The sequence below is a fragment of the Cervus elaphus genome, chromosome 25 (genome assembly GCF_910594005.1).
Source record: "Cervus elaphus chromosome 25, mCerEla1.1, whole genome shotgun sequence".
In the NCBI taxonomy this organism is placed as follows: domain Eukaryota; kingdom Metazoa; phylum Chordata; class Mammalia; order Artiodactyla; family Cervidae; genus Cervus; species Cervus elaphus.
The window spans coordinates 52,596,882-52,624,027 of record NC_057839.1 but is presented as its reverse complement, the minus strand read 5'-3'; positions in this window follow the sequence as shown (position 1 = coordinate 52,624,027).

Sequence of the window (27,146 nt, the reverse complement as noted above, 5' to 3'; positions counted from 1 at the left end):
GCTTCTTGTTGTTGTTTTTTTTTTTTTTTTCCCAATTGATTCTTATTATAAATTACTCATTTAAAGTATTATCAGAAATTATACTGATTGTATTACAGGGAAAGAAATAATAATATTCCTTTATCCAATTACAATATAGCTTCCCTGGTGGCTCAGATGGTAAAGAATCTGCCTATAATGCAGGAGATCTGGGTTTGATCCCAGGGTCAGGAAGAACCCTAGAGAAGGAAATGGCAACCCACTCCAGTAATCTTGCCTGGAGAATTCAATGGACAGAGGAGCCTGATGGGCTATAGTTCAAGGGGGTCACAAAGGATCAGACACGACTGAGTGACTAACACTAAAATTAATTACAATATGAAATCATCAAACATGCTCGTGTTAAAGTTAATGCTACAAATATTAAAAACTAAGAAGTTACCTTCTATCCCCTTGTTGGTTTCCAATGTATGAATCAAACTAAGAAGTAATCTTGGGCCAAATTTCTCTGTATTTAAAGTGTGGGACTTCCCTGGTGGCTCAGATGGTAAAGTGTCTGTCTACAATGCGAGAGACCCGGGTTAAATCCCTGGGTTGGGAAGATCTCCTGGAGAAGGAAATGGCAACCCACTCCAGTATTCTTCCCTGGAAAATCCCATGGACGGAGGAGCCTGATAGGCTACAGACCATGCGGTCACAAAGAGTCAGACACGACTAAGCAACTTCACTTCACTCACTTGTTTTCATATATATTGATCTTAATGAATGCTCATTAATTAATAAGTACAAATACTTTTAGTAAACTTGTCCATTTTTCAAGACTTTTAGACGTGCTTCTCCAAAAAGGCCATAAATTGTCTCTTATGTTGGATTTGATAGCCAGTGTAATTACATGATGTCCAGTTGCATACACAAAAAGGGATAAAACAAGACAAAAACCTTCACACAAATTTCCTTACAGTTTCAAACTTCTAGCCTCGTCAGTGAATCTGAAATGTATATAAGTGTAATGGTAGTAAGGGGTGAGGGAGGGGGTAATATTTTTTAATTATAATACTGCTTAACATGTTAATTACTCTAGCCTGTATTATGGACCCTTAGGACTTTTAAGAGAAAAGTGAAGGGAGAAAAATGCAGTGGAGAATAAAAAAGCTATGATAATTATCCAAAGGAAAGCAAATATATAGAAAGAAAAAATATAAGTGTTCCCATAATGACTTGGGCACACATAAAATGATAACTTATTTTACAATATGCAGAGAATTTATGTCTAATATGTCTATGTCACTGACTTCTTCCACTTAGGAACTAGTGTTTATGCTACATGTAAAAAAAAGAGGATTGATAAAAGTTCAGTTTATCCTACAAATTTTCCCCTTAAATTTAAATTGTCTTCTCCATTTGTTTACATTTTCTAAAGCTTCTTATCGCCTGCTTGAAATTCAATTTCTGAATCTACATCAGGATTTCCATTCCCACTTTGGTAATCTGCATCTTGAAAGAATACTGGATGATAATAACTTTCTTAGAACATGCTCTTCCTTCTCCACTGATTCTTGCCACATCCAACAAGTCACACGGTTGTCTCTAAATTATATCACAAACTTACCTTCTCCTTTCCATCCAAAGTGTTATGTTCTAAAGTCCCAGTCACCATCTTCTAAAGTCCCACTTATTGTATTCTAAAGTCCCAGTAATCACATCTTACTTACCTTTCATCACTTATCCAGCAATGGATGGATCTCCCTGCCTCTAGGATTTCAGCAAAACCTTCAAACCACTGATTCAGTTCAGTTCAGTTCTGTAACTCAATCATGTCAGACTCTCTGCGACCCCATGGACTACAGCAGGTCAGGCCTCCCTGTCCATCATCAACTCCCAGAGTTTACCCAAACTCAAGTCCATTGAGTAGGTGCTGCCATCCAACCACTTCATCCTCTGTCTTCCCTTTCTCCTCCTGCCTTCAATCTTTCCCAGAATCAAGGTCTTTTCAAATGAGTCAGCTCTTCACATCAGGTGGCCAAAGGATTGGAGTTTTAGCTTCAGCATCAGCATCAGTCCTTCCAATGAATATTCAGGACTAATTTTCTTTAGGATGGACTGGTTGGATCTCCTTGCAGTCCAAAGGATCCTCAAGAGTCTTCTCCAACATCACAATTCAAAAGCATCAATTCTTCAGTGCTCAGCTTTCTTTATAAGTCCAACTCTCTCATCCATACATGACTACTGGAAAAACCATAGCTTTGACTAGACAGACCTTTGTTGGCAAAGTAGTCACCACTGATAGTGACTTTTAATGTGCTGTCTAGATTGGTCATAACTTTTCTTCCAAGGAGTAAGTGTTTTTTTATTTCATGGCTGCAGTCACCATCTGCAGTGACTTTGGAGCCCCCAAAAATAAAGTCTGACACCGTTTCCACTGTTTCCCCATCTATTTGCCATGAAGTGATGGGACCGGATGCCATGATCTTAGTTATCTGAATGCTGAGTTTTAAGCCAAGTTTTTCACTCTCCTCTTTCACTTACATCAACAGGCTCTTTAGCTCCTCTTCACTTTCTGCCATAAAGGTGGTGTTATCTGTATATCTGAGGTTATTGATATTTCTCCCAGCACTCTTTATTCCAGCTTGTGCTTCATCCAGCCCAGTGTTTCTCATGATGCACTCTACATATAAGTTAAATAAGCAGGGTGATAATATACAGCCGACATACTCCTTTTCCTATTTGGAACCAGTCTGTTGTTCCATGTCCAGCTCTAACTGTTGCTTCCTGACCTGCATGCAGATTTCTCAAAAGGCAGGTCAGGTGGTCTGGTATTTCCATCTCTTTCAGAATTTTCCACAGTTTGTTGTGATCCACACAGTCACAGGTTTTGGCACAGTCAATAAAGTAAACCACTGATAGTGACTTTCAAACCAGCAATTGTGACTGCATCACTCCCTGGCTCAATAGCCTTCAATGACTCTCAACCACACTCAAAATAAAGTGTATATAGTAGAAAATTTTCAATCAAGACTTTTTGTTGTTGTTGTTGTTCCAGATGATTTCTAGATCCTACCTGATTTAAGCTTTCTTTAGCCATAAAGCGAAAGGTGCCACCTGTTTACAAAGAGGGTAGAACTGGCTAATAATGAGGCTTTCTTTTCTATGAATATCAAGATATTTGTGTAATAAAATCTCAGGTGAGAAACAAGCTAAAAACAAATGCTCTTTACGATTGTTTTGCTTGGAAAAGAGAGGAAAGGGATTTATCATAATTCTGAATGTGGAATTTTTATATCTTAGGATTTAAACCTGGTTGTCTTAAATCAATGAATTTTGATATTGAGATTTCTTTTGTTTTGTCATTGCAGAAAAAAGTCTATAAGGCAACTAGAAAATTATAGAGTATCAAGAATGTTACATTGGGAGAGAAGAGATAAATGGGTATCATGTATTTTTGTAAAAGATGAGAGGCGAGTTAGAAAAAATAAAAGACAAGTGCTTAGATATGAATCTTATCTTGTATCTAGACAAGAGTTAGATTGCAAGGTACTTGGTTGTGAGACTAGGAGTCTTATGTTTCTTTTTTCTCACTGCAGTGCTGAAAGGTTCTGTGTGTCTCGGAGAATCCTGCCATTGCCCTAATATTAAGTCTAACATGATACCTGAGCGTAAAAATGCATCTGCTGAGGAAAGTACTTACATAGTGGGGTCTGAGGTAGTTTTCCTGCTTCTCCTCAGACTACATACAATAGTTCTTTCCAGCGTGCCCCCATGAGGCAAAAATAATAGAGTGGAGGATGCTGAATGGAAGGAGAAGAATGAGTAGATAGCCACGTGGACAAATAAGGCAGGTATAGAAGCAGTGGAATAGGAAATGGCTCCCTACTCCAATACCCTTGCCTGGAAAATCCCATGGACCAAGGAGGCCGGTGGCCTACAGTCCCTAGGGTCACAAAGAGTCAGACGTGACTGAAGCAGCTTAGCGCACGGCATATAGAAGCAGAGTCACACTCGGAGCAGCCACAGAGAGTCACCGCAAGGAAGCCGTTAGGCATTAGGTGGGAGGAGAAAACAAACTCCCTAATATATGAGCCAAACTTCTGCTATGATCACAGAGGCGCCCTGGGGGCAATGTGAAACAGTGTGACATTTTAGTGTGATGAGAAAATCTAAAAAAAATAAAAAAAGAAAAGAAAATCCAGAATTGCCAGTGCCATTTTGGAAGATGGTTCACAAGAGAGGGACCCCTGAGAAGTAAGAAACCATAAAATATTGGGTAACTTACAATTTTGACTTTTTACTTTTTTGAAGAAAAAATAATGGCATGTTAAGGAAAGTCTTAGTAGACATCATACTGTAGACTTTTCACTTTAGTAAAATGTTTCACATAAACAATGTTGTTTATTCATTTTATGTTTTCATTTTATTTTATTTTCATTGGTGTATAGTTGGCCAAGAGGAAGGGGATATATGTATACACATAACTAATTCACTTTGTTGTACAACACTGTAACCTCGACTTTTTAAAATTAAGTATATTGAAGAAATTTTCATTGGCATGATCTAATGTATTCCCAGTCACTGAAGATATTGGAAGGACTGATACTGAAGCTGAAGTTCCAATATTTTGGCCACCTGATGGCCAACCAACTCATTGGAAAAACCCTGATGCTAGGAAAGACTGAGGGCAGGATGAGAAGAGGATGACAAAGGATTAAATGGTTAGATGCATTACCTACTCACTAGGGCTTCCCTGGTGGCTCAGATGGTAAAGAATCTATCTGCAATTCAGGAGACCTGGGTTTGATCTCTGGGTTGGGAAAGTCTCCTGGAAAAGGAAATGGCAACCTACTCCAGTGTTCTTGCCTGGAGAATCCCATAGATAGAGGAGCCTGGTGGGTAGCAGTCCATGGGGTTGCAAAGGTTTAGACATGACTGAATGACTAACACTTTCACTTTCTTTCCACAACTCAATGGACATGAATCTGAGCAAATTCTGGAAGACGGTAAAGGACAGGGGAGTCTAGCATGCTTCAGTCTATGGGGTTGCAAAGAATCAGACATGACTAGGAAATGGAACAACAAGAAGAATAAATCTCGAAGAAACTTTTCATTGCAAGATCTAATGTATTCACTATCACTGAGGAAAGATATCTTTTATAGGAAAGAACACACATCTTTGTACCTCTGACATAAATTGTCAATATTTTGACCACACTCCAACATCAAATTAATCACAAGTTATATCAGTCATTAAAGTGATCTTAATTGATGCCTTGTACCAGATGCTGGGGATAAAACAGTGAGCAAAACAGCACTGATCTGCATCCACACTGTGTTTACAGAAAATCAGAGGAGACAGAAAAAATACACAGTTAAATAAAATAAGGTGTGAAAATTTGTATGTGAGCCCAAAGCAGAGGTGCTTAGCCAAATCCAAAAAGAAAGATACAAATTACACCTAATTACTTGTGATTTTTCTGCATGCAGCAAATGCTCAAGCTCTACTGAATTTCTCAACATGTCCTGCTACTACTAAATTCTCAGACTGTCATACATTTCCATAAGTCACTCTCTGCATTTATCTTTCAGTTCAGTTCAATGGCTCAGTCATGTCCGACTCTTTGCCATGCCACGGACTGCAGCACACCAGGCCTCCCTGTCCATCACCAACTCCCAGAGCTTACTCAAACTCATGTCCATTCAGTCAGTGATGCCATCCAACCATCTCATCCTTGGTCATCCCCTTCTTCTACTGCCTTCAACCTTTCCCAGCATCAAGGTCTTTTCCAAAGAGTCAGTACTTCACATCAGGTGGCCAAAGGATTGGAGTTTTCTTCAGCATCAGTCCTTCCAATGAATATTAAGGACTGATTTCCTTTAGGATGGACTGGTTGGATCTCCTTGCAGCCCAAGGAACTCTCAAGAGTCTTCTCCAACACCACAGTTCAAAAGCATCAGTTCTTCAGCACTCAGTTTTCTTTATAGTCCAACTCTCACATCCATACATGACTACTGGAAAAACCATAGCCTTACTAGATGGACCTTTGTCAGCAAAGTAATGTCTCTACTTTTTACTATGCTGTCTAGGTTGGTCATAGCTTTTCTTCCAAGGAGTCTTAATTTTGTGGCTGCAGCCACCATCTGCAGTGATTTTGGAGCCCCCCCAAAAAATAAAGTCTGTCACTGTTTCCATTGCTTCCCCATCTATTTGCCATGAGGTGATGGGGCATTCGGTTTTAGTTACTGCTATAATATTACCACAAATTTATAGCTCAAAACAACCCGCACATGTTATACAATCCTTCCTGAGGTCAGAAGTCATAAAATCAAGGTTTTGGAGGACTGAGCTTCTAATTGGAAGATTTAGGAGAGAAAGTTTCCTTGCTTTTTCTAGCTTCCAGAGGCCATCTGCCTTCTGTGTCCTGTGTCTTCCCTCCTTAATCTAACTAACCTCTTCTGTAATCAGGTCTCCTTCTCTCTGATTTGATCCTCTTACCTGCCTCTTCCACAAACTCTTGTGACTACATTGGGACAACTGTGATCATCTAGGATAACCACCTAACTCATGATCCCTACCTTCATCACATCTTCCAAGACCCTTTTAGCATTTAAAGTAAACACATTTTTTTTTTTTAAAGTAAACATATTAACTGGTTCCAGGGGTGGTGGTCTTCTTTTGCAGGCTTCCCTGGTGGTTCAGTGGTAAAGAATCTACTGTCCCCTAGCACAGGAGGCACAGGTTTGATCCTTGGGTCAGGAAGATCTCCTGGAGGAGGAAATGGCAACCCACTCCAGTATTCTTGCCTGGGAAATTCCATGGACAGTGGAGCCTCTAGGGCTTTAGCCCATGGGGCCTCAAAGAGTTGGAGATGACTGAGCAGACACACATGTTTTCTTTTTGGGGGCAGGAGAAAAGGTAAATTTAATTCAGCCTACCACTTTTTGCAACAATTTCCACTGAATCTTTTAATTTACTTTTTTATTTATTTTTATGGGTGAAATAGAAAAAAAAATAGCTTTATTTCTTTGCTAGGCAAAGACAGACACTGAGGGCTCCTGCTCTGGAAAACTATGTGTCTCTTCCATTAGATCTTTTAAGTTTTTTTTTTTTTTTTAAATTCTGGATGATACACCAACAAACCCAGAAGGCAGATAGGGAATTAACAAAGGCAAGAGAATGGGAAGGAAAGTAAAAATGGAGGAGGAAGAAACAAAGGAAGAAAGTCAAGCTCAGATTATAACAGCTTAAAAAATCATGTTAGAGGTAAGATATTGGGATAGGTATCCTGAAAGGGGGGTTTTGAATGGCCAGTACAAGGTGTATTTATTTATATGCATGTGGGTATTAACTTTATTATGTTTGAATGTTAGCAAAGGAACTAGATCCTCTCAGCCTCTTCATGATGTGAAATTGGTTTTAAAAACATTCAAAAGTAGTCACACATTATCTTTAACTACATGTCTAGAACATACCTTTACATTTTTAGCACAAAATCTTTACTGTTTCCAGTTATGTCTCAGAGAATGTAAAATGCGCCATAGGGTATCCTTAGCTGTATAATATTATCCCTCAATTTGTCCTATGGAGTCAGAAATACTGACCCTCAGGGCATGGCAAGAGACCTATTATTTTTACATGTTATAAAGCATGGCCTAATAAGTAAAATCCACCAGCTAACATAAAAGTAGTTCTTTGTTAAACTTGGATTTAATGTCTGCTTAAAGGAGATTATCCAAAGCATGACTCTTGTTAAATAAAAAGCCATTTATATCTGTTTATATCAACTCAAAATGCATAGACAGTCTCTAGCACTAAGTAGGAAAGTCATAATTTTTTATTTCATGCAATATGTATTTAATGTATCTTTCCTTTTAAACATTCATACCATGTAGGCATTTCATCAGTGGTTCACTGTATACAATTTTCTTCTAAAATACAGTTTTATTGAAGATGTCATTTAGTGTGGAGCTTATATATGTGTGTGTATATATATACACACACACACATATATATACACATGTATATATATAGTGTGGAGCTTATATATGTGTGTGTGTGTATATATGAGATATATCTTTCTTTTAGTGCCTCATAGAAAAAGCGGTCCTTAATTTTGTTTTATTATTGGAGAATCCAGTAACTAACTTAGGCTGATCCATCTTAGAAATATCTGTTCTCTCATCTGCTGTGTAGCAAACGTCCCACACATTCTATTTTGTTCTAATGCTCTTCTCTTTAAAGTTGCAGCAATATTTTCAATTACTTTTAAAGTGGTATTTGCTGAGAAAGAATTGCATTTTACTTTATTGCCGTATAGTTTCCAGATATTTTTGCTTTTCACCATAGGAGGAAGATCAAGTGCTTTCTTGATGAAACAGGATATTTTGCATTTTGCTATTTCATAAAGCATTAAACAAGAAGTCTAAGCTTTTTTGTTTGTTTGTTTTGTTTTTACACTGCTAATAAGATACCTTGCCTCCACAGGTTTTCAGGGTCACTCTTCAATCATTTCCAAAACCTTGTCAAAATTTTTATAATTTTTTTAACATACAATTAACCATATAAGTGCCAGCCTTTCAAATCCTCAGACAAGACTTCAGTGACTTCTCGCTCAGATTTAATTTAAGATCCTTTGAGTTAGAGGATACAGAGCTCAGAATAGTCGGACTCTCCGCTCCCAATTCCCTGAACTAATCTCTCACCACCTCTCCGCTGAGTCCATCAGCCGTTTCAGCCAACTTTCTTTCCAAATGAGAGTATCTTGCTCTCGTCTCTTACTTCCTTCTAATGTCAGTCTCCTTGATCACAGTTTTGAATATTACAAGCCTCTCCTCACTTTTCTACGCTCTAGCACTCTTCACCTCCTAATATGTTGTATAACTCACTTGATTCATGTTTTGTATATAAATATCTACTAGAAACCAAGCACTCTGGAAATGCCAATTACTTTTTTTTTTTTTCCTGTTTGTATTTAACACGAGCATCTCTAAAACCTAGAACTGTGCTCAGCACAGAGGTCATCAATAAGTTTTATTAAATACAGATCTAGCATTTTAAAACAATTTTTTAAACCATATTTTATCTGGATAATCACTGTGCTGTACTCAGTCACGTCTGACTCGTTGTGACTACCATCGACTGTAGCCCATCAGTCTCCTCTGTCCATGGGATTTTCCAGGCAAGAATACTGGAGTGGGTTGCCATTTCCTTCTCCGTGGGCTGTTCCTAACCCAGGGATCAAACCTGTATCTTCTGTGTCTCTTGCATTGGCAGGCAGATTCTTTATCACTGAACCACCTGGAAAGCCCCTGGGTAATAACAAGTATCTTCTATTTCGCTGGTCCTTCTCCATCTTTATTCCAACACAATCTCAATAAAATGAAATATCATGTAAAAATATTTGCTCAAGAACTGTTGACACATGGAGAGGTGGAAACTGGGAGCATCCTCAGGATGTACAAAGCCTGTGAGAAACAGGCCATACTGGGAAAAAATGGTTCTTAAAGAAATTATTCTGTCACAAGATGATGGCTCTGTCCAAACTGAGATTCCATCTGTGTGTAGCCAGATCCATTGAATGACCAAGAAAGCGTTGGCAGTTGTGGTGGTGGCGTTTCAGTGGCTCAGTCGTGTCCGAGTCTTTGCCACCCCATGGATTGTAGTCCCCCAGGCTCCTCTGTCCATGGGATTCTCCAGGCAAGAAGACTGGAGTGGGTTGCCATTTCCTTCTCCAAAAAAGCACTGGATTGGCAAAAATGTTCCTCCAGGTTTTCACACAATGTTACCGAAAGACTCAAAAGAACTTTTTTGCTAACCCAATACTTCAGAGACACAAGTTGTAAATTATATTCTGTTTATTCATTAAAAGGGCTTCCCCAGTGGCTCAGCAGTAAAGAATCTGCCTGTAATGCAGGAGATGCAGGAGACACTGTTTCAATCCCTGGGTTGGGAAGATCCCCTGGTGTAGGAACAGCAACCCATTCCAGTATTCTTGCCTGGAGAATCCCATGGATGGAGGAGCCTCCCGGGCCACAGTCCATGGGGTCGCAAAGATTTGGATACAGCTGAGTGCATGCACACACGCACACTTAATGTAGGTGCTGGAACTTTGCTGCAAAAGCATCCTTCTTACAAGAAAAGACATTGAAATATGTGAAGTTTTTCTGAAAATATATTAATAATATAATCTCTAGAAAGAATATTACCTTTATGTTGTATGAATGTTTTCTCTCACAATTACCTACCAAAACAGCAGTTTCAAGTCATGAAGCAAACACATCTTTAAACAGTCAATAAGAAAAGAAAAAGCAGATCAGAGTATCTGAAATGAATGAAGTGCCATTTCAAAATCATAAACCTCTAGGTGGTTAGAAGTGAGGCTGAGAGGAGAGGCCCCGAGGTAATATAAATGTTTCTAGGTTGATTCAGTTGTTTTCAGCCAGTAGGGAATTTTCAAAACATTGAAGACTTCCCTCATAAAGCATAATTCTAAAAACGGTTTTGGCAATGTTGAAGCAAAGATTGCTTAAAATTATAGAATGATGATGATAATGAATTCAATATTATTTTATACCCCAAATGTTTCTCCTTGTGAATGGTTATGAAGTGTGTCAATTAGAAGCAAAACAGAAGCAGTTATTTCCTAAGGAGTAGCAAATCTAAGAGCTGATAGTTTAAATAGGAAAATACCAAACATGGAATATTAAATTCTATTATGCTATGTATGATTATGGGTTTCCCCTCTGGCTCAGCTGGTAAAGAATCCGCCTGCAATGTGGGAGGCCTGGGTTTGATTCCTGGGTCAGAAAGATCCCATGGAGAAGTGAAAGGCTACCCAAGCCAGTAGTATGACCTAGAGAATTCCGTGGACTCTATAGTCCATGGGGTCACAAACTGTTGGACACGACTGAGCAACTTTTACTTTCACTTTCATGTATGATGATAGATTAAGAAATGAATGATGGTATATATGATTTGATAATCCACTAAATACATTTATTTATATGAGTATATAAACATGTATATGTGTATAATTTGTATCTCTGTTTATCTTTGGTACATTATAAAAATTTGAAAGCCATCTATGACCTAAGGGCCTTGAACATAGAAACTATGGTTTATTTATTCCTGCATGTGATACAAACTCCACAAAGATTTTTTGACTTGACTTCATTATTAAATAATATTTTGTTAATATTATATAAGGGTGGATATAATTAAATTTCTTTAATTGTAGAATTAAAGGTAGATACACAGCACTTAGAGAAGTTTAGCTAATTTTTTTTAACATTCTGTTTTTGCCTACATGTATAAACACTTTCATGAAACATAATTTAGAAAGTATGCTTTTTAAAAATTTACTTTGGTTACATATGTGTTTGATTTACAAGTTTATGCCAGATACTTTTTAGCTAATAACACATAATTTTTACACTTCTCCGTGTAATAATATATGTGGTTTAAGTATCCACCATGTGCCAGATATTGAGTTATATATGAAATGCAATCAGTAATACTATTATTTTTAAAATTAGAGTTAGTCAGCATAAAAGGTCTATACAAGCATACTTTTTTTTATCCTGCTTTGCTTTATTGCACTTCACAGATAGCATGCTTTTTACAAATTGAAGGTTTGTGGCAGCCCTGAATGTAGTAAGTCTATTGGTGCCATTTCTTCCACAGCATCTCTTCACTTCATGTCCCTGTGCCATACGTTGGTAATTGTCACAGCACACAGTTTGAGGAAGATGGTATTTTTCCTGGAACAGTCAACCCAGAATGGAATTACAGGGAGTTTAGGCTAAGAGGTTTCCCTCTTCACAGGACACAGTGGTTTTCCATTCTCTTGGTGGGTGAGAATCACCAAAAGAGTGTCTAAAAACTTGCATTAATAGTCTTGGACAAAAACCACAGAATCAACATCCCTGTTATCCCATCAAGGTTATCTCATCACTGTTTGTGCATACAAATCTAGCTTTTGAAAGTCTGAGTTTTTAAACTTGGAAAAGGATTTCAATCTAAAATGGGACCATAGGACATGAAATGGAAAATCTCATGCATGTAACTTCATGAGACTGGAATTTAAGAGCTGAGAGACTGATTTTCTATAATGTCTAATTTATAGAAGACTGAGATTCATCTATTGGCTAAAGAGCATCTGCTGATAGTCCTTCCTCATCCTGAAGCCAATCAACTTACTGCTTGGGCTCTGGCTGAAATTCTGTATCTTTCCCTCCTTGTCCATAAACCCAGACTGCCCCAAAACCTCAACGGATTCGAGTGTAGCTGGCAACACTATGTGCTGTGAGAATTTTAATTCTGCTGCTATTCCTGAAAAAAAAAAAAAAAACAATTTCTGATCATTTGTGCTTGCCTCAGTTTACTTCCTTGTTTAGGTTAGCAAAAATTTTGTCCCATATAATGCATTTATTTGAAACCCCAAATTTCATTTTATAGGCACTTTTGATGAAGTATCAAATCCTTTAGCCTAGTAGTTCAACATTTTCACTAGCAAATCTCACCTAAATTGCTCCATGAAATGCCTATGATAATTAATAGTAATTAATATGTGTCAGATTGTTTAATCACCTTGATTTTATAATTTGATTAAATTTGTCATAATAGATTCACAAGGTAAGCACTATTATCATCATCATTGTGCAAAGGAAATATATGAAGTTAAAAACCTGCTCAATGCCATAATTATGATCAGTCGTTTTTCAGTCACTGTTGTGTTCAACTCTTTGCAGTCATATGGACTGTAGTACTCTAGGCTCTTGCATCCATCACTATCTCCCTATCTCCCAAAGTTTGCTCAAACTCAAGTCCATTAAGTCAGTTATGCTATCTAACCAGCATTAAGATCAGAGTGAAGACTTGAAGCCAGCTTGAAAGCCAGCCAACCTTTCTCCCAAGGTTGTAGGGAGAAATATCAATAATCTCAGATATTCAGATGACACCACCCTTACGGCAGAAAGCAAAGAGTAACTAAAGAGCCTCTACATGAAGATGAAGGAGGAGAGTGAAAACCTGGCTTAAAACTCAACATTCAAAAAGCTAAGATCATGTGGCATCTGGCCCCATCACTTCATGGCAAATAGATGGGAAAACAATGGAAACAATAATGGACTTCATTTGCTTGGGCGCCAAAATCACTGTGAATGGTAACTGCAGCCATGGAATTAAAATACACTTGCGCTTTGGAAGAAAATCTATGACAAACCTAGATGGCATATTAAAAAGCAGAGATATTACTTTGCCAACAAAGGTCCATGTAGTCAAAATTATGGTTTCTCTAGTAGTCATGTACAGATGTGAGGGCTAGACAATAAGCAAGGCTGAGAGCTGAAGAATTGATGCCTTCAAAGTGCGGTGCTGGAGAAGACTCCTGAGAGATGCTTGGGCAGCAAGGGGATCAAACCAGTCAATCCTGAAGGACTGATGCTGATTCTGAAACTCCAATACTTTGGCAGCCTGATGTGAAGAACTGACTCATTGGAAAAGACCCTGAGGCTGAAAGACTGAAGGCAGGAGGGGAAAGGAACAACAGAGAATGAGATGGTTGGATGGCATCACCAACTCAATGGACATGAGTTTGAGCAAGATCCAGGAGATGGTGAAGAACAGGGAGCCCTGGCATGCTGCAGTCCATGGGATCACAAAGATTTGGTCTGAGTGACTGAACAATACCTGTGTCAAGTCTGTACTGTTATTTGCATTACGATGCCTTCCATCTTAGGGTTTTTTTCTCTGAATGCTTATTTGTTGGGCAATGTACTACACTTTTTTTTTTTTTTTTAATTTCTCAGGGGGCACTGAACCCGTCTGGCCATGTAGAAGACATAAGAGACATGGATTCGATCACTGTGTCGGGAAGATCACTGGAGAAAGGCATGGTAACCCACTCCATTATTCTTGCATGGAGAATCCTACAGACAGAGGAGCCTGGCAGGCTACAGTCCATAGGGTTGCAAAGAGCTGGACACGACTGAAGTAACTTAGCACAATAGTGTGTACTATATTTACATGCACCCCTTCCCCATTAGCCCTTATACATGCATCCAGTTGAGTTCAGTCACTCAGTCCTTTCCAACTCTTTGCAACCCCATGGATTGCAGCAAGCCAGGCTTCCCTGTCCATCACCAACTCCTGTCCTTAAAGACCAAGTTCAGCAATCTTTCTGAAGTCTGATCCTATTACTTTTGCCCATGACATTCTCTTCCTTTACATTTTAATAGTCCCTTGTGAGAACTCTAATACAATTACAGTGGGTCATTAATATACACTGTTCCACATCAGGGAATTCAACTGTGGATTGTGGGATTTGTTGAGGGCAAGTGGGGGTTGAGTCACCCATTCTGAACCTCAGGAGGGCCAAAAATGGGAATTAAGTGTTCATGGACTTTAGCATTCAGAGGAAGTCCTGGACTCAATCCCTTCCACTTCCATAAAGATAGATGACTGTTTATTTCTTGTATCTCTCACCATCACAAAAGAACAAGATGTGTGTCATATCACTAAAGTACCAAGCATGGAGTCTTAGACATAAGGGTTTTTCCATTAAAATGCTGAGAATACAGTAATTCACATGAATTAAAACAGGCTATAAAATCTACCCAAGATATTTGACCACTCTACTCTGTCTCTTGTTGTAGATAGAAAATAAATAACAGATGAAGTTTATAAAAGCCTTAGTATACATTGAGAATTAAGTGTGATTCTCTACCTGGATTTATAAAGAATATTATATTTTCTAACACTGGATTGATTTAGGAACCATAAATATTAGCATGTTCTCTTGTGGAGAAACAAATAACCACCTATCTACAGACAGTAACTTTCAATATAAAATTTACACTGATTATTTTCCTTCCTGATGTGCTATTAATATTGAGTCTTCCTGAGACACTCAACTTGTTACTTCTTTTAAATGATCAATAGAAAATTATTAAGTTCCTTATTTTATAGTTAGAATTTCTTTACAAACGTATATCAGTATTTTTTTTTTTAATATAGGCTTGATCAAAAGATCAACAGAGAATAATTGAAAACAGCTTACTTCTACAGGCATACTTCGGAGATATTGAAGGTTTGGTTCCAGACTACCTCAAAAAATGACTATTACAATAAAGTGAATCACATGAACTTTTTGACTTCTCTGTGCATATAGAAGTCATGCCTACACTATACTATAGTCTATTAAGTGCACCATAGCATTATGTCTAAAAAGCTATGTTGTTGCTGTTGTTTAGCCACCAAGTCCTGTCTGATGCTTTGTGACCCCACAGCCCACCAGTCTCCATTGTCCATGGGTTCTCCAGGCAAGAATACTGGAGTAGGTTGCCATTTCCTTCTCCAAGGAATCTTCTCAACCCAGGTATCAAACCTGGATGACCTGCATTGGCCAGTGGATTCTTTACCACTGAGCCACAAGGGAAGCCCTAAAAAATCAATATATGTGCCCTAAATTATAAAGCATTTATTGCTTAAAAAAATGCTGTCCCTCATCTGAGCCTTGTGAATTGTAATTTTTCTGCAATAGTAACAATAAGATTACTGATCATAGATCTCCAAAGTGTTACAGTGTTAGTCATTCAACCATGTCTGACTCTTTGCATCCACCAGGCTCCTCTGTCCAAGGGATTCTCCAGGCAAGAATACTGGAATGGGTAGCCATTCCCTTCTCCAAAGGATCTTCCCGATCCGGGGATCAAACCCAGGTCTCTGACATTGCAGTGGATTCTTTACCATCTGAGCCAACATGGAAGACCCTCGATCACCACAAAAAATACAATAATAATGGAAATTTGAAACATTGTGAGAATCACCAAAATGTGACAGAGACAGGAAATGAGCAAAGGCAGTTGGCAAACTTGAGCTGATAGACTTGCTCAGCACAGGGTTGCCATACACCTTCAATTTGCAATAATAATAATAATAAACTGTGAATCTCAATAAAGCAAAGAACACTAAAACAAGGTATGCCTGAATAGCTTAGAATAGTAGTTAACATTTATGAGCTGAAACAGAGTCTTGGATTTTTGGCATATTCACTATACATATGAGGAAACTGGTAACTGAGAGGTTAAATGATGTGTTCAAATTTACCATCATAAACCAACAAGGGCAGAGAAATTTTGATTTAGAAATGAAATCCCGTAACCTAGTATTATATCTCACTACTTTCCCCAACTCTAAGTCAAATCTAAAATTATTTAAAACATCTCAGATAATACTTTTTTTTCCTTTTATTTCCCCTGAATCATAACATGGAATGCTTTTAAAATATTTACAGTGATAGAGCTTAGTAAAAACTAATAGTTCACTGTTGGTGCAGTTCAGAGCAACAATATCTAATTAGATATCACATCCTCATTAAGACTTTGTGGGTAATTATTTACCTAAAGATAGATACTGAAAGTAAAACCATCACTTGTGTAAGCTAGTGAATATTGCAATCCCTCCTACATTACTATTCCATATACTTTGTATTGTTCAGCATTCTATCATTTTATTTTCATTTGCTAATAAGGAAAACATAAAGGAAATACCTAGACATATTTGTTTAATTAGCTCTTTCCTAAAAGTATAACTCTATTCTTATTCTAAATATTGATTTTCAGATATATATATATAATTGGGGGCTTCCCTGGTGGCTCAGACTATAAATAATCTGCTTGCATGCAGCAGACTAAGGTTCTATTCCTGGGTTGGGAAGATCCCCTGGAAAAGAAAATGGCAACTCACTCCAGTTTTCTTGCCTGGAAAATTCCACAGAAAGAGGAGCCTGGTGGGATACAGTCCATGAGGTTACAAAGAGTCTGACATAACTGAGCAACTATGTTAAATGTTAAAAAAAGAATAATGTTCCTTTTCAAATGTTAAAAAAGGAATAATCAATTGATCTATTTTGTCTAGTCTACTCTCCATATTTTATTGCAACCCTTACCTTCATCTTTCATGTCAAGTCTAAAGAGCACTGTAAAATGAGCCAGGATATTGAAAAGAAAGTGAAGTCACTCAGTCGAGTCTGATTCTTTGTGACCCCATGAACTGTAGCCTACCAGGCTCCTCCATCCATGGGGTTTTTCCAGACAAGAGTATTGGAGTGGGCTGCCATTTCCTTCTCATTTAGAGTCTTAAATGAATCTTGTTTCAAATCTCTAAGTTCACATTTCTAAGTTCACATGTTACACTTGAGTACTTTTGATTTTTTTTTCTCTAAATTTCTACTCTGTTTTGAAAGTAGACTTCAAAATAGCTCTTTTGCTTTGGATAGGAGAAACACCAGCATGCAAGAATTCATAGGTGAAGTTTCTCAGAGAAATAATGAGTGAACCATTTGTCTGTTCTTGAAGGCAGACATTTCATGAGAACAGGCTGCTAGAATTACTTTTTAATGACCATAGAGGACCACAGACAGAGGAAAAAGAGGCAATGTACTAAATGCTGCTTCAAATAAATCTAGAGAATACTTGAAATTTGATAAGTTACAGGCAACAGAGTTGGGATAAGAAAGGCTGCTTGGGACTTCTTTGAAAGAAAGCTTATTATGAAATTATTTTTGGCAAGCAGCATATGTTTGTCTTATTGAATTAAATATCATGATTTAGATGCTTTTCAGTGTATTTCTATCATTCTCAAATACAGTTAATTCTCATGGCTGAATTACATGGAATTGCTGATAACTGAAAATTTTTGACATACACAAAACAGTTTTACGTGGTTCAACCTACGGTAATAAACTCACTCATTTTTCCACATCTATTATACCATGTAAAAATCCATTTTCATTCTGTTTATTCTCTAAAAATGGATGATTATATTCCTATGGCAAGAAACTGATAGGTTAATCTAAAAATATTTCAACTGAAAAATAAAATAACCAACATTTAGAAGAAATAGGAAAGGAAATCTTTCTAATACGTTGCAGTAATAAGTGAACCAAAAATCCTTGGTTGAATCAGACCCAGGTTGTGCTGATATGTGGATTAACTGAGACTGTCAAAGAGTTTCTATTTCAGTATTTTGTGTGTGTGTGCATGCCTGCGTGTGCTATGCATTTAATTAGTATATTAACTATTGCTCTTAGTGATGTTGTAGAAACTGCTTAACATTTATATTCAATTACCCTCTATAACCATTTTTTATTATACATTCTATTTCTAGTTTATAGTTTGCTTATCCTCATTCTGCATATTTCCTGTCCTCTTTCTCCTTAAATAAATTCTAGGTCTTTCATATTTCTTTTTCTTAGCTCCCAGTGGAATTTCTTTCATTAAAACCACTAGATTGACATTGTTAGTGAGATACACTTCCAATTTTTCCTCCCTATGCCCAGCAGTCTGAGGCTTTTCAAATTGTGATAGCACCAGTTGCACCAAAAGAGATACATTTGGGCCTAATTAACTTTTGTTCATTAAAAATGACCTTGTTTCACAGAAATGGGCATTAGGCAGCCTCGGCTTTCACAGAGATACATTTAGAAACACAGCATAAAAAAAAAGAAAAGAAGAAGAAGCCATATGACTTAGATAACATTAGCTGCTGACGATGTTATTAACATTATCATTTTTAATAACATGATTCATTTTGCCAAAGATACAAATAGGTGCTTTTGGCCAGTGAGCATTTTAGTATTAGCAGAGATATTCATTATCCTGTGATGTCAATGTCTTTACTCCTTATTGTGACAAATGTGTGCATGAATCGGATATGTGGAAAACACAAGTCTGCATGATAATATGATATACTGAAAGATACTATGCAGAATTAAAATATGTTAACTTCCTGCGTGGCTCAGACGGTAAAGCGTCTGCGTACAGTGCGGGAGACCCGGGTTTGATCCCTCGGTCAGGAAGATCCCCTGGAGGAGGAAATGGCAACCCACTCCAGTACTCTTGCCTGGAAACAATCCCATGGGTGGAGGAGCCTTGTAGGCTACAGTCCATGGGGTAGCAAAGAGTTGGACACGACTTAACAACTTCACTTTCTTTCTTTCTTTTTGAAAGAGAAAGACGTTTTGAAAATAGTAATTGTGGATTCTTGTGTTTAATCCTCTTTGTTTTATGTTTCCATAGGTCAAAGGTCAAATGCGTTGGTCGCTCAGTCATGTCCCCGCCTTTGCTATCCCGTGGACTGTAGCCCGCAAGGCTCCTCTGTCGGTGGGATTCTCCAGGCAAGAATACTGGAGTGGCTTGCCGTTTCTTTATTTTAAGATGCTTGCTTTATTTATAATATAACTCTTATTGATAGCAGGATTGGGTAAAAAAGATTCAAAATACTTTAATTCACCACCAATTATAACTATGTTAATCTATAAAAGTTTAGTTTACACAGACAATATGTATTCCTTTTGGACTCCTTCTCAGTATTTACTCACATTCATTTCTACAAACATTTCTATATATACATTTCACTAAGAATCACACAAGTTTGACTGTTACTTCACATTTGCAAGCAATTCTTTGTTCTTTTACTTGTCCTCTGCATACTCTTCATCATATGTAAAAGAAATGTTAAGAGACCTGCTTATGAACGTTTTCAGCTATTATGGGGATATTTAATTATTCAATAGGTATAAAAATCAACTCCTGGTCTGTATCTAGTGGAAACAGTGCAGATCAGGCATATTATGTCATTATATTACCTTAGATATGAAATAATTTTTATTTTGGCCTTAATATTTCCAAGATAACATTTTCTATCTTAAATTACAAATATCTATATAAAAGGAAAATAATAGAGCATGTTTTTAGCAGTACTGTGAGCTTGAATTTCAACTTCAGCATGATATCTACTAATATGAATGAATGAAGTTATAGGTATAAGAATGCCAATTAAGAGGAGGTTTTTCTCCTTCTGTTAGAAAAAATATTATGCTGTGGAACTGACTGGGTCTTACTAACAGTTTTACTAATTTCTTCAGTCACTGTGGGTAAATCATTTTACCTCTTTGAACTTCAATTCTCACCCTTATTACATTAAGGAATTAAACTAGAATCAAGATTCTTAAACGTGAATGCATGTTAAAATGAACCTAGGAGTTTTTTAAAAAAAGTATTTATGCCTGAGTCCAATAACCAGAATTTATCTAGGTTAGGTTTGGGCACCAGTATATTTTTAAGTCCTCAGAACTTTTAGAAAACTTGATTAGATGATCTTTAGTGTTTCTCAAAGTTTGAAGTCCACAAAGAGACTAAAAAAAACTATATGTTGATATGACAAAGCATTCAGAAACCAGTGAATCTAAAATACATCCTTCTGGAAAACTTGAAATGTATGTGCTATAAAAAATGATAATTCCTATTCATTTCTTACTATTATGTACCACTGCCTGTGAGCCTCAGCATGTGTTTCTAGGAATAGATTCTGCCTGGAGTTTTTAATGACTGAGGCATCCCACACTTGCCATTCATCAGAAACACATGCCCTGTGGGTTATCACTCTACAAGCTGCCTTCTTCTGAGAAGTAACAGCAATTTGCTTAAGCAGTACAGTGAGTGCTATAGAACATAAGCTTATTTTTCCAATTACTCTTCAATTCTAAGAAGGGAACTAGTGAGAATAAAATCTGGACTTAGTTTCTCTTTCCAAAACATTTCTCTGCCAAACAAAGGATATTTTTTAGATGAAATCAAGAACTTAAAGGAATCTATACAATTCTTAGTGCATATACTTAGCTACAAAGAATATATCAGTACTGTGTAGTATGGCTGTAACTTGAAAAAGTATAGAGTTAAAATAAGGAAGGCAATCTTATTGATAAGTGCAAAAGAATTCAACAAACTTTCTTCATTATAAACTTGAATGAATCTTTTAGTGAGTATCAGAATAATTTTTTTTAATTTAGAGATCAAGATGCAATTTAAATATATGTTATAATGACAATATATAATTATATTTATATAGTATAATTACATATGGTTTATATAGTATACAAAATTATTAGATTATTGCATTTTATTAATTTTATCAATGACCTTGTTATCAACTATAATAACAAAGGTCTGTCTAGTCAAAGCTGTGGTTTTCCCAGTAGTCGTGCATGGATTTCAAAGGTGGACTATAAAGAAAGCTGAGTGCCAAAGAATTGATACTTTTGAATTGTGGTATTGAAGAAGACTCTTGAGAGTCCCTTGGACTGCTAGGAGATCCAACCAGTCAATCCGAAAGGAAATCAGTCCTGAATATTCATTGGAAGGACTGATACTGAAGCTGAAGCTCCAATACTTTGACCACCTGATGCAAAGAACTGACTCCTTGGGAAAGACCCTGATGCTGGGAAAGATTAAAGGCAGAAGCAGAAGGGGACAACAGAGGATGAGATGGTTGGATGGCATCACTGACTTGATGGGCATGAGTTTGAGCAAGTTCCAGGAGTTGGTGAAGGACAGGGAAGCCTGGCATGTTTCAGTCCGTATAGTCACAAAGAGTCAGACATGACTGAATGACTGCACAACAGTCAATCAGCTGCTACTGAAAATGACCTGAACTTCAAGTTGCTTATGCAAAGAATTTATTTCTCACTCATATAGGTGTGGGGCCAATTCTGCATCTGCTGAATCTGCTCAACTCAGATCAGTCAATCAACTATAAGTCGTGGGTTGAGTTCAAGTCTACTGCATGTGTATACACATTCTAGGGCAATATTTTCTTAGACAAAGCCAATCTTATAACAAAAGGTAGATTAACAATTTGCAAATAATATTTAATATAAATAAAATTTATTTGCAAATAATATAAACTTACTGCATTAGTTTATTTGCCCACTTGTTCAACTATCCATTCAGTCATCTCACTAGAAACCAGGTATATACTGAGAGCTATTATATGGTTAGTAAAATACAAAGCACTAAAGATACAACAGTGAGAAAAATAAACATGGTTTCTTCTTCATGAAGTCAAAAGTCCAATGGTGCAGTGAGTGGCACTAGTCAAGCACTTGCACAAACACACTAATATGGGAATAATTTTTTAAATATTGTTAAATGAAAATACTAAGTGACATAAGTTAAGTGATAGAGTATTACTAGATTTCAAGAGAGCTTCAAGCAGGAAACAAAAATTGAGCTGAGAACTATGTATTATTCTATCTAGCCAAATGTGTTGTGTCAGAGAGAAGAGTATTTGAGGCAAATGAAGGAGTACGTTTCAATGTTCTGTGATGACAGAAATCATGTTTATTTGAAGGAAACTTTAAAGATACATAAGAGAGGTGAGAGAGAATGATATGGCTAAGAATTATAAAGGGAGTTGGGGTCATATTATTAAAGGTCTCAAAGACCACAGTAAACATTTTGTGCATTTGCCTAAGATCAATAGGAAGCTGCTGAATGTTTTTCAGCACAAAGCCAGATGCAAAATATTTATATTTCCGTTTTAAAATATCGCTTTTCCGTGGTGGCTCAGAGGGTAAAGCGTCTCCCTGCAAGGCGGGAGACCTCGGCTCGATCCCTGGGTTGGGAAGATCCCCTGGAGAAGGAAATGGCAACCCACTTCAGTACTCTTTCCTGGAGAATCCCGTGGACGGAGGAGTCTGGTAGGCTACAGGCCACGGGGTCGCAAAGTGTTGGACATGACTGAGCGATTTCACTTCACTTCATTCATGAAATATACTAGAAAGAGACAAGAGTGCATATGGAGTTTGTTCACCCAAGAGACATTTTAGCCTGTTCTAGTTTAATAATATAGACACAGATGCATTGGAGATAAATTTTGGAGACAACTCAAAGTGCTCTGAAAATTCAGATGCAGAGTGTGAGAGAAGGAGAAATTGCCAAACTCATTCATACAGTTCAGGCTTATGTCACTGGGTATACTATATACTTTTAAAGGCTAATGTCTTGACTGATCTGTCTGTCTACCCCGATTATTCTAGATCTATCATTACCTGTCCATGAAACCACATATTCTGCCATGCTGCTGTAAGGTATTTTCTTGTTTTTATGTCAGAAATGAACCAGAATGTTGTTTAAGCGGAAACAATATGTGCTATGCTTAGTCACTCAGTCATGTCCAGCTCCTTGTAACCCCATGGACTGTAGCCCACCATGCTTCTCTGTCCATGGGATTCTCCAGGCAACATTACTAGAGTGGGTTGCCATGCCCTCCTCCAGGATATCTTCCTTACCCAGGGATTGAACCCAGGTCTCCCACAGTACAGGTGGATTCTTTACCATCTGAACCATGAGGGAAGCCCAGAAACTGTACAATCCATCTCAAATACAACATATGATCATTAAAATCATGTCAAGATAAGAAAACAAGTCTTACTAAAAATCAAACATGATTGCTGATATTATTAAAATAATCAGAATCTTAACTAGCTAAAAAAAAAATTACAAATGATTAAAAGGATCAGTCTGTATGAATCATTTGATGTTCTTCATACTAAATGATAGTCGAATCAAGGCTACCTTTGAAGAAAAAAAGGGACAGACGTTAAACCTCAATTTTATGTCACAATGCTAGCTCTAGTAGAGTAACATTATGTTCTACTTCATGCTAATCACCACTTCAGAAAAGGACTGCATATTTACTTCCTCACATAAATCATTTTTCCCCCTGAAATAGATGACTATCCAAGTATATGGGAAAAAATCTCCTCATTATTTATTTGGATGGTTATCCACATCAGTCATTCTCCTGAAAATCTTTTCCTTCAGTAATTTTAGAGCTAAAATAATTTATCTGAGAATAATTCAAACTTGATGATATTATAATATTGCAGAGAAGATAATTGGTAAATTATAGCTGTGATAATGACCTTGTTAATGTCCATCATCAAATTGATGGTCTAGCCATAGACATAAATTATTATATTGCCCAAATTAATGTATTATCTGGAGTCCAAACTTATTTTGCAATTTTTATTGAGTTTCTGATATATGCCATGGCTCATGCTGGCCTTGATAATACATTAGACACATTCTCAAGACTTTAAAATCCAATACATAGAAGAGTTTAAATAGTTTTCATATGTATAGGATAGATTTCATCTTTTAATCCAAAAATCTAAGATTACAAGTATTGATTGATTGTACCCAGTATTGTAGAGCTGTATTATATCCTGCTGACTATTACTCTTTTATTTACCACAACCTTTAAACAGTAAATCATAGTTTGAGGATACTAAATCTGATTAAAGAAAAAGATGAGAGTTTCTCTGAGCTAAGCAATAAATAATGAAAACTTTGGAAGCAAATTCAAAGCCTAAAGGATGAAATTGAAATTCAACTGGACTGTGATACTAGTTTTTTGTTTAATTTCATAAATCTCGTCATTGCTCCAAAGTTCATTTTCATTTTAAAATAAGAATTGTGCCAGAACTGACATTTTGAGAGCTTATATATGTTAGACTATGAACTAGGGCCTTGAATAAATTTTCTTGTTATTTAAAACCATGCATTGTAGTCAGCACATTTTATTATCCATCACATTTTACAGAAGAAGAAACAAACTTACAGTTCACAAATTCTGTAGAGAGCAGAGGCACAAATTTATTAATAACTCATGATAAATTTAGACCCCATGACCTGACCACTCTAATGAGATATTAGCATAAGATATTAACCTCAGAGGGCTCTTTGGAGCTTCCAAAAAGACTGAATATAAAGCAGACAGGTCTCATTCAGGAACAAAATATATTGATACTTTCTCTTCCTCCTGTTAAGAATACAGTAAGAATGTCCCTGAGATCAACACTTTCTAAACTAAAAGGGAGTAAGCATAATTGTTAGCCATTAATCTCAAATGAAAATGTCAAACAGAAAGTTCTTAGATTTTTTTTTCCTGGTACCAATTCTGATGAAGGTGCTTCCCACACATTGACAATCAGCTATCCATGAGTTATCACTACCCAGTAGGAGTTACTAAAGGGTCAGTATGAGAAGGTATAGGAACAACTCCTAAAACTATGCAAGGAAAAACTTTGGCTTTTTCCTTTCCGATCCCCACTCATCCCTGAAAACTAGCATGTCAGGGTGCTATTGTGAGGACCAGACCTCCAGTGACACCAGGTCATACATTCTTTGACGAACACAGAAGCTGTTTGTTAAATTCAATTCCTATGCTCGCTTTGTCTGACACAGAGTAGGGCACAGACTTTTGAGTGAATGGATGAATTACTCTAGTGATAATACAAAATTTGTACTTGACAAGTTATCTTAGAGTAAATGAGAAATAAGTAGACTTGGCTTCCTAGGTGATGCTAAAGAACCCACCTGCCAATGCTGGTAGACGTAAGAGATACAGGTTCAACCCCTGGGTTGGGAAGATCCCCTGGAGGAGAGCATGGCAACCAATCCAGTATTCTTGCCTGGAGAATCCCATGGACAGAGGTGCCTGGCAGGCTGCAGTCCATAGGGTAGCACTGAGTCTGAAGTGACTTAGCATGCACACAAGTCACTTTAAAAAGACATAGCTTCTACCTTTCGTTTACAATGTGTACGTGATACCTAGCTTACAGTGTGCATGTGACACCCATGCATTAAGGGTATAGATCTGAGCAAAAGCTGTATCGGTGTCTACTTGTTTGTGAATATATAGAAATACTTCAGAATTAAACCATTCTATTCAGACCTAAGAAACTAAGCTAAGGTGGTTTTTATTTGTGTAAGCAAACTGTGCATATGTGTGTGTGTGTGTGTGTGTGTGCACGCGCACACTCCCAGATAAACACCTGAGGTAGAAGGGACATACACAAGACTAACCAGAGTGTTAGACCACCATGCGATCACAACAGCTGAGTTAAACTCATCAGCTTTATCCTGGATTGTGGTTCAGTTCAGTTCACTGGCTCAGTCATGTCCAACTCTTTGCGACCTCATGGACTGCAGCACACCAGGCTTCCCTGTCCATCACCAGCTCCTGGAGCTTGCTCAAACTCATGTCCATAGAGTTGGTGATGCCATCTGACAATATCATCCTCTGTTGTCCCTTTCTGCTCTTGCTTTCAATCTTTCCCAGCATCAGGGTCTTTTCCAGTGAGTCAGTTCTTCACATCAGGTGGCCAAAGTATTGGGAGTTTCAGCTTCAGCATCAGTCCTTCTAATGAACACCCAGGACTGATCCTTTAGGATGGACTGGTTGGATTTCCTTGCAGTCCAAGGGACTCTCAAGAGTCTTTTCCAACACCACAGTTCAAAAGCATCAATTCTTTGATGCTCAGTTTTCTTTATGGTCCAACTCTCACATCCATACATGACTATTGGAAAAACCATAGCTTTGACTAGATGGACCTTCATCAGCAAAGTAATATCTCAACTTTTTAATATGCTGTCCAGGTTTGTCATAGCTTTTCTTCCAAGGAACAAATGTCTTTTAATTTCATGGCTGAAGTCACCATCTGCAGTGATTTTGGAGCCCAAGAAAATAAAGTCTCTCACTGTTTCCATTGTGTTCCCATCTATTTTTCATGAAGTGATCAGACCAGATGCCATGATCTTCATTTTTTGAATGTTGAGTTTTAAGCCAGCTTTTTCATTCTCCTCTTTCACTTTCATCAAGAGGCTCTTTAATTCCTCTTCACTTTCTGCCATAAGATAAAGAAGCCAAATTTGTATAGCCAAACCCACCAGTCACTGGACCAGTGCTGCCCCTGGAAAAGAACTTGATGGATGAGTACTGTCTGCCACCAGCACCCCCAGCAGATGGAAACACAATTCTCATTCATAATGGTGAGTCTGCACTGCTCAACACAGTATCAGCTACAACCACAAAATCTAAAATCAAAGCCTAGAATTCTGAACTGTATCCAGTCTATCCTTAACCTGCTTATATACTTTTATTTTCCCAAAACTCTGCAGTATGAATCTAAGTATTTTAGTAAAGCTAAGTACACACCTTGTTTCATAATCCTCCTTTCTTTTCTGCTTTAAACAACATCTGAGCTCCCTGATGATAACACTTTATATATAAAGCTATTTATGATCAGATAGGTTGAAATGACTTTTCTTGGTTCTGAATTATTTTAGAATGTTTTGTCTTAGTTGAATGTATTTATGGCACTTCCCTGTATTATAATCATTAGAATATGAATTTTATCTCATTATTAGACTGTAACTTAAGTATTCATAATACTTATCAAAATAGTTGTTAAATTATCATTAAAATTAGGAAATGTTGAAAGCAGAGTAAAAAAAAAATCAAACTATGTAGACAAGGATATTACATTTGA